The sequence below is a fragment of the Macrobrachium nipponense genome, chromosome 47 (assembly GCF_015104395.2).
Source record: "Macrobrachium nipponense isolate FS-2020 chromosome 47, ASM1510439v2, whole genome shotgun sequence".
Taxonomy (NCBI): domain Eukaryota; kingdom Metazoa; phylum Arthropoda; class Malacostraca; order Decapoda; family Palaemonidae; genus Macrobrachium; species Macrobrachium nipponense.
The window spans coordinates 16,278,036-16,288,035 of NC_087222.1; the positions used below are offsets into that span (position 1 = coordinate 16,278,036).

The 10,000-nt window shown below is 37.5% G+C and overlaps 1 pseudogene; it reads left to right on the plus strand.

The window, feature by feature from the left end:
• Positions 1 to 4,386, plus strand: part of LOC135204727 (zinc finger protein OZF-like) — a 177,097-nt pseudogene extending 172,711 nt beyond the window's left edge.
• The last annotated feature ends 5,614 nt before the right edge of the window (positions 4,387 to 10,000 follow it).

Sequence of the window (10,000 nt, forward strand, 5' to 3'; positions counted from 1 at the left end):
CATTACAACGATATAACTGCTCAGATCTTTTTTACTCCGTGTGTGTGTGTGTGTGTGTGTGTGTGTGCTTTTCTCCAACCATTCCTAATAACTCGCCCACCCCCAAATGAACTCCAGAACTTATTGGTGGAATTCTTGTTAGCAGAGAAGGGGTTCTTCCCCCCATCTCCCTCAGTAAACACTGTTACCATGTAATTTTTCGAAGTCTCGCAAGACGGTGTACCAGGGAAACCTGTGTCCAACTGTACTTAGCTTGATTTTGTGGGAAGTCACGGTGTTTCGATATTGACACACGGCCTTGGTGCCTTTTCTCTGTCTAGCGGATGACCCTGGTTTTGGCTTGAGTTTCCCCTGTGTGCGTTGTTCATTTGTTGGATGATTCGTGCAGATGCGTCCGGTTTGTTTCTTGAAGAGCTGGAAACGCTCAATAAACGATGATGTTTTCTTGAGATGATAATGAGAGACATTCTCGACGGTTGGGACAAACCTTGGGTTGCCGTAGGAAGAAGACACGTCAGGTTTGTTTCTTGAAGGTATGCACTGCTGAAGACGCTCACTAAACGATGATACTAAGTTGCTTGAAGAATCTCTTGCTTTCGTCGTCGTTGACTTCTGATATGATGCATTATTCATTATTCTGGTTATTCTTCGGAAGACGTTGAAGGGTACGCTGAAGGCTGTCACCAATATATAGCTGCCACCAATTCTATACTGATGCCTTTGTATAATAAGGCGCCCTGTGAGGTTATTTAGACCTGTGATAATTGTACGCTGAGGTCGGGTTGTTATAACTCTCCATATTCATTGGAGTGTCTTGGGTTTTGATGATAACTTACGAAGTCAGTATCTTCTTTGGTTATGACGACGGAGATGTTTCAAACTCATGATGATAATTTCTAAGTTCATTCAGTATCTTCTTTCTGATGTGAGGTTTCTAGTAGAAAACACTGAGTACAAAAATATCTCTATTCTTCTGAGATCACATGATGAAATTGTACAGGTCTGCCAATGATGATGGCTGATTGAATTCTGACTACAATCTGGTTTACAAATCATAAAGGAAGCAGACAGTAACTCGAACATACGCACATACACACAGATGACATAGATTACAAGTCACGTAGGCCGCTTGAGCTATAGGTCACGGTGGTTGTCTCAAGCAGGAAGCTTGGACTAAAGTTTACAAAACAAATGAATGACCACAGCTGACGGCAACTAGACACTGACTCATTACAACACGTCATCTTAGCCTACTTTATCGTATCTGGTCTGATCACATTCCTGCAAGCAAACTGTTGACCTCTTGGGTCACTGGTTTTAAGTTAATCATAGTTTTAGTTTTTTATATGGATGGAATAACATTCCATATATTCCTGCTTATTATAGCACTTACATAAAGACCTTCGGGTTTTGTATATTAGGAAAAATACAAATTTACTTTTTAAAAAATTGTATTTATTCCACTTTTGCAGCATTGCAAAAACCAAAAGGGCTTTTTACTCATATCATTTTTATTTATGTATGTATACATTCATGTAAATTTTGGTAGGGCTGGAGTTAAATAAATGATTATATTGCCAGGTCGCAAGCCATGCATATGCAGATACACTAATTGAGGAAATGCTGTATATGAAATTTTCATCGGTATAAAACAAATCATAACAAACCTTATATCATATCTCCCATCACAGCCACCCCTCTTTGTTCATTACCTTACTCACTCTTCTTAACAACTAGTTAACCCACTTCCGACATGCACTGAAAGATACTCCTTCATAAAAAGCTCTGGTTCGTATAGCTCTTAAAAAAATGTCATATTTAAAGAAATGTAGCAGCACATACCTTCCAATACTGTCATCAGTGTTGCTGGTCATAATAGCTACTCATGTATTGTATCAACAATAACAATCAGTGAAACTAATTTGGAAACTTTAATCTCTCTTCAAATTACTACTCAATTCACCCTTACTATTTTTTCTTTTTATTATCTACCACATTTGTGGATAATATGGTTTTATGTATAGCTGGATCACATATAATTAAGCATTTGCTGTGAACTGTACCCTTTCTGCTGTTATCTCACAAAACTCTTATGCTGGTCTCTTGCATTTTCTATTCTCAGCCTTTGATTTGTTAATAAGATATGTTCAAGCTAAGAAGGTTTACAGATGTGAGGTGGTGGGCGTCAATATTAACTGCTAATCTATTGTTGCATTGTTGCCTCAGGAATGTTTTGATGTTGTGTCTGGACAATGTTTGGATAAAACTATCAAATGCACACTTTGTTAATTGCCCTGAGACCTTTATGGGAACCTGAATTGAATTTGATCTATTATTTTGTTGCTTCAGTTTTGACATTATGTTTCCTAACTCTGTGTTGCATTGTTTGATTTCAGATTCTCCCTCAGAAGAACCTTCCTTCCTTCGTCAGTTTTGATTAGCATCAGGATTTTGGGAAATGCATGTTGTTTAATGGTACTACATGGAACATTACCAATAGCAACTCTTAAGCATATGAGACAACAGTGAATTACTGTATGCGTATTTAACAAATTTAAACAACAAGTAAAATTTGTGTTGAATATTAGATTCATACATCAGCAGTGAAATCTGTTTGTAGTCCTTCAAGATTTTGTACTTAACTTTTTAACAGATTTATTCAGTAATTATTTGTAAACAATTTTATGTTAAGAGTTGTGAATTGAACACATTGCCATTACAGAACAGGACAGGACATAAGGCTAAAATGAATCCAAAACATTCTTTAGAATTTCCTTTGAAAAGTGAAACTGAAGGTGCATTATCACTACCTTCCAAAAATCAAGAAAACGTCAACATGGCTGCCTTTAGTGGAACGAGTGATGGAGACTTTTTGTCTCTGGATCCATTGATGGACATCAAAATAGAGCCAGAGGAATTCTGTGAGTCTAATGAAGAAGATGAATATTCATATGAAATGAATTCAATAGTGAATGAAAAACATCAACAAACTTGCAAAAAGGATGTAAAACAAGAAAGAAGGGTCCGTGACAATGGAGGGAAGCCTTTCATATCCAATGACTGTGAGAAAGCAATTTACAAGAAAGTTAATCTTACAAATAATATCACAAATCCTACCAGAGAGAAATTCATATGCAATGAGTGTGGGAAAGCATTTTCCTTGAAACGTAATCTTATAATTCATATGAAAATCCATACTGGAAAGAAGCCATTTATGTGCAAGGAATGTGGGAAAGCATTTTCCCATAAACTAAGTCTTAAAGTTCATATGAGATTACATACTGGAGAGAAGCCATATATGTGCAAAGAATGTGGGAAAGCATTTTCCCAGAAACCACATCTTACAATTCATATGAGAACCCACACTGGAGAGAAGCCATTCGTGTGCAAGGATTGTGGAAAAGCATTTTCCCATAAACTAAGTCTTAAAGTTCATATGAGATTACATACTGGAGAAAAGCCATTCATTTGCAAGGAATGTGGGAAAGCATTTTCCCAGAAACCACATCTTACAATTCATATGAGAACCCACACTGGAGAGAAGACATTCGTGTGCAAGGAATGTAGGAAAGCATTTTCCCATAAACCAAGTCTTAAAGTTCATATGAGATTACATACTGGAGAAAAACCATTCATTTGCAAGGAATGTGGGAAAGCATTTTCCCAGAAACCACATCTTACAATTCATATGAGAACCCACACTGGAGAGAAGACATTCGTGTGCAAGGAATGTGGGAAAGCATTTTCCCATAAACTAAGTCTTAAAGTTCATATGAGATTACATACTGGAGAAAAGCCATTCATTTGCAAGGAATGCGGGAAAGCATTTTCCAAGAAACAAAGTCTTAAAGTTCATATGAGATTACATACTAGAGAAAAGCCATTCATTTGCAAGGACTGTGGGAAAGCATTTTCCCCTTCCCATGACCAAAGTCCCTTAAAGTGCATATGATTACATACTGGAGAAAAGCCATTCATTTGCAAGGAATGTGGGAAAGCATTTTCCCAGAAACCACATCTTACAATTCATATGAGAACCCACACTGGAGAGAAGCCATTCGTGTGCAAGGAATGTAGGAAAGCATTTCCCAGGAAAGATCATCTTACAATTCATATGAGAATCCACACTGGAGAGAATCCATTCATATGCAACGAATGTGGAAAAGCATTTTCCCAGAAACAAAGTCTTAAACTTCATATGAGATTACATACTGGAGAAAAACCATTCATTTGCAAGGAATGTGATAAAGCATTTTCCCAGAAACAAAGTCTTAAAGTTCATATGAGATTACATACTGAAGAGGAAAAAGAAACAATATGATAAAATAAACCAGTTAAGGCAGAGATTTCTCAAATGACCAACTATATGACAGATCAATATCACTTAAAAAAATCTGCTAAAAAAATAAGGAAAATAAAGAATATACCGAATAGGGGATGAACAAAGTGGAAAATTGGCACTAGTAAGTCCCTAGCTGCACAAAGAGAAACAAATAACAGGAGATAAAAGCAAAACAGATAAATAGGCAGTTTGGGGAAAATCCAAAGATTTTTTATAGAAACACGAAAGAAACAGTGGAGGTACGAACACCACCAAGCAAGGAGACCTAGAGAGATTTTGGAAGCCACTGTTTGAAGACCCTAGACAACACCAAGAGAATTCATGGATTGACACCATTAGGCAGAAGAACAGCCCAGAAAACAGCAAATGCCACCAGTAAGCTCATCACAGAAAAAGTAACAAAAACTAAAAGAATATATTCATTTCAAGACCCCAAGACTAGGCAAGATCTAAAATTTCTGGCTTAAAAAGATCACAGCACTACACCACACTTAAGTGCAAGCCTTTTCAAGAATAGTGAAAGGAGAAGAATCACCAGATGGCTCACAACAGGAAGAACCAATCTTCTCCCTAAGAGCTCGAGACTGAGCTCCCTAACAAATATAGGGTCATCTGCTGTCTATGAACAACCTACAAATGGGTCACAGGAGTCATAGCAGACGGGATATACGAAAATACAAGAAAATGAGAGAAAGAATGCATCAGCTGTTGAAAGAAGATATGTAAGTCAGAATTAACATCAAGAACAAGATCACTGCCATAAACCACTGTAATACCACTGGTGACATATGGTTGTTTTGGCATTGTAGACTGGCCACAAGGAAGAGTTAGACAGATGGATATTAAAACCAGGAAGATTCTCACCCTACACAAAGTCACATACAGACACCATGTGTGTGGACAGAATATATCTTCCTCACAGAGAAGGTGGGGATTAGGCCTGACTGAGATCAACCAGGCCTACAGAGCAACAATAGTAAGTATAGGGCAGTACTTGAAAAGCTCTGAGGACGAAACATCAAAAAGGTTGCCCAACCCCATAATGGAGCCCTGACCAACTAACATCAATAACAAAACAGGGCTAAAGAACTTTGCAGGAGATCTGATAGAAGACCGAGGGTACTGAACAGACTCCAGCAAAAACGAGCCAGGAAGACCAAGCAGAAATACAGTCACAGAGAGGAGAGACTTCGAATGGAAAGGTAGAAAGACAATGGAAGAGCAGGAAGATTTCAAGAAATGGAAAAAAGTTTCATAGACAACAAAGAGTCACTCAGCTGTATAAGAAATGGAGATCTAGGTTATGATGGAGAAAGACTGATAATAGGAGCACAAGATCAAGGCTTCCTAACAAAGAGCTTCAAGAAAATGCCAAGCATATCAGCAAATGATCCATGTAGGATTTTTCAAGCAGTGATTGAGTGTTAGTCATCTGATATCAGCCTGCAAGACTGCTTGCAGATGGTCACTACACAGCCCACCACAACAAAATGTGTAAAGTATACAGAACGAAGTAAAAGGAAAAGTTAGGGAGCAATGAACCAGATCCAGTCACCTCCAATAGGGCTGTTGCCATCTTTTATGACAAGGAAATTCCAACAGGAAGATATAAAGAAGGATGTGCTATGAGACCTGATGTTGTGATCTGGAACAAGGAATAAATAGCAAAGATTATAGATGTGACAGTACCCAGTGACTTTGGCCTCAATAGAGCTGAAAGGCATCAAATAACAAAAATACAAATACCAAGACCTGAACAAGGCCTGAAAAGCACATGGGAACTGAAGGAAATAGAAAAAATACCTTTAGTGGTAGGAGCAATAGGACTTATAAAGAAAATCTGAGAAAAATATCTTAAGGTATACGAAATTACCCAGTATAAATGAGGTGTAAATTGCTGCCCTCAAAGCAATGGTAAACACCGAGAAACTAGCCCAGCCATAGACCCCAGGCTGGGGTCCATTGCACCCCTGATATAAATTGAAAATTAAGAATAACATAAGCGAAAGAGAAACCATATAGTTGCTCTTTATGCCAAAGAAGTTTTTCTCAAACAAGTCCCTCTCCAAAAGACAAAGATAATTCCACAATAGACAGAAGCTGTTTACTTGATCTTTGTCCAAGTAGTTTTTATTACATGATTTTATTTAACTTGAATCTGCGTTTGTTTTGAATGAAGGTGTCTCAAAAGTCATATCCTGTATCTGCACTTGGTTTCCAAGAAGTCTTTTTTTATTAGGGTTTTTCATTAGGTTCATCTTAGAATGAATGTGTTAACTCAGTAGAAAGACGATGTTGTTAAACAGTTTTTTCTCTTGTAGACTCATAACATAGTGAGCACTCATGGAGGATAGATATTATTCTTTTACACTGCATGTTGTAACTTTGTCTTCTATTCTGCAAATCACAGTCATTGGTTCTGAATGCCAGACTGTTTTTTCAGGTGTCAAAAGGCCCAAGCAAAGTCACTCATCAGAGAGGATGTTCAGTTTTACTGACAGAATTGTTAATGTTTTGCACCCCAAAGTAAGTTGCACTTGATGCGGAGATAATTATTGTGAACTTGTCTGCAAAATCTATAGAAAAAAAAGGCAACAGCAACCTAAGGGACGATAAAAAGAAAAACCATATTTATATTTTTATGATCCAAATCATGACCATCATCATTGCTGTTACTCAAAGAGAGAAGGAGAATCTGGAGGAGGGTCTCACTGAAAATGCAGATGGAAGGTTCTTCATTTGGCAGTCTTTATTAGAAGTCAAGGCAGAGCCAAAGTATTTTGGCCAGAGTGAATTTGAAGCAAAATGGTTGTGTAACCTTTATGCAAAGGTAAAAATAAATGACTTTGTTTTTTCTTACAATTGTTCTCAATGATTACTATACAGTGCTAGGTTAAGAATTTCCCTTTGCCTTCTCCACTTTTCTTGTTCCTGTGTATTTTTTGTATGATTTCCAAATAAAGAATATTTCCATGAAATGTTATTCTTAGTGGAAATAGAAAGGATTCATATCTTCATTAAACTTCAATGAAATTTAGGTGCAGTTTTATCTGATTATTTTAAATATTTTCTTGGTTTTAATTTTCTACAAAGAATGTGCTACAGCATTTGTAAGTAAATCACAATTCCTTGTATCAGCTCACTAAATACAGTGGACTGTTTAATATTTGGTTTTAGATTAACCAGTCTGAAGTGTTGAAAAGACTAGACTAGTTATGTAAATGACTAAAGTATTGTGTTATTCTGATTAAATTAAACCTCTTTTTTTATTTTATTTCATTGCATAAACTTTGAAAATATGAAAATATTGATAGATAAGAAAAATTTTGTATACATAAATAAGATTTTTCATTTGACCTGTTTTAAAAAACTGAAATAATATCAAGAAGAATATTCTTCACCTGCCAAAAGTGAATGAATGCACCATGATGTGGTCTGAATGCACCGAGTATCTGGTCCCAGTGCACCTCTTCCCAACTGAAGTGCGTCTTTCCTTGTGGTCCCAATGCACCAACTTCATTCACATAACAGCTGCCCTTTGGTGAACTGTATAGATGACTATATTCACTTTGCAGGATTATTTTCTTTGATAAAGTGAATCAGTTTAAAAAGTCTGAATAAAAACAGAATATTCACCAAAACAACAAAACGTATCCGCTATGAGGGAGAAGTAAACTGTTTCTGTAGCTGGTGGTTAATCTCCAAAAGAAATGACTGTGCTAACTTCTCATTTGGATCTGTGGTGGCTGCTCAACAAATTGTGCAGCTAACCCGGCTGTTTTATCGTGACAAGGTTGCATCTCGCCTTAGATGTGCAGTTGTGGAGATGGGAGAATGAATGAGGGAGTGACTGGGTTCTCTGCCTCTCCGCCCCTTCAGCCTTCTCCTCCTTCGGGCAAGAGTGGATCCGGCCGTCACATGCTGGAACTGTCGACCAATGCAGGGAAGTTTTGCAATGGAGCAACCATTCATTTATCTTTTATAGAGAAGCAACTGCCCCTTTCTCTTAGCCAAGGGGGACTGATCCCTTACAATAAGACAAACCCACTGCTTATATTTGCCTTACTGTCTTTTAACTCTCAGATTCATTCCCAGCATGATTTTGTGTGGGGTTACGTCTCTTCCCTCATTCGGAAAAGCCCAGAAGTGTGTCCGGCTGATCATGCAGTCTCTGTATTACTCCGATCAATTCATCAGAGGCAGACTTCTTCTTTTACCTGAAGATCTCTCAAAGACTTAGTGTATCTTGATGCGTTGGTTCTGCATAATGAAGTGTGGGGAAAAATATATAAAACGATCATCTGACAATTGAGTTGAGGAGGAAGTTATCAATGCCTAGTCCAAGTACCTACGATTATCCCAAATAGCTGAAGGTATGATTGAAGGCATATTGACAGCAGACTCAATATGCAGTAATAAGCCACAAATAATTTTAGACCTCTGCAGACCTGATCCGAATGTCAATATGAAACCAAGTTGTATCTTGTTAGAGATTTCAAGTTCTTGCGGTTATTACACTTATAACATTTAAAGCTACTTATTATCCCTTGCCATACGGGTGACAAAGGCAACCCTTGTCACTTTGTTTCAGAACTTCAGTAATGAATGAACGTTGTAGGTGGTAAATATCGCTGGTGGATATTGATATGCTAATTTGCGGAATAACTAAATGTTGAGGCTTTAGTTACTGTCCTAATCCAACCTTCATTTAACCACTAGTGTCATCGGTCTAGTTGGTCTTCGTGAACAAAAGCTGTGGGAAGGTCAAGGTCAAGCAACAAAAACTGTTACTTACTACCTGTCATTAAACTTGCATCATGGACAAAATTGTACCGTTTCTCCCGTCGCCTGTTGGTTCCTCTCTCTCCTCTCTCTCTCTCTCTCTCTCTCTCTCTCTCTCTCTCTCTCTCTCTCTCTTATTTTGATGATAGTTTCGATATTTCAAAGTTAAAAAGTGTTACTACATGAAAGAACGAATGCTTCTTGAATCTTCATAAATTATTATGGAAATAATGGCTAACATATCGTATATCACTGTACACTAGTTGTAGCTGATGGTTGATAAAGAATGATAAAGAACACATATACGAAATGTTACAGAAAACTATAATAACATCATCGGCACAACAATTTAAAGGAACTTTGCAAGACCCTGTTCTCCAACCATGAAATTAGCAATGGATGCATTTCAGCCTGCTGGTGGTGAGACTCGAGGTCTCTCTCACCCTCTCTCTCTTGCGCGACATATTTGTTCATAATATTATAGTTCCGGAACAGATCTAAAACTGATAGATTGTTTACTTCCTTGAGAAAACCCTGTTGCCAGTTCTCTCTTAACCTTTAAATCGTCCCCCCCCCCCCCCCCCCCCCCCCCCCCCCCCCACCCCTTCTTAAGAACTCAGCCATCTCCCACGAGGCAATATTTGGGAAAGTACCTAATGAAACTGACCGTATAAATCCTAATCCGTAAACTCGATCCCTATTTATTTGTTTATCACTTTTGAGACTATTTAATTTTATATTTGTTATGACTTATACCCTTAAATTTTGCCTATTATATTACATATTTTATATGATGATGTTTTTCATTAAAAGTAATAAAAATCGGTAATTGCCATTCAGTATGTGTGTCTTATGACATTTTCTTATAATCTTATT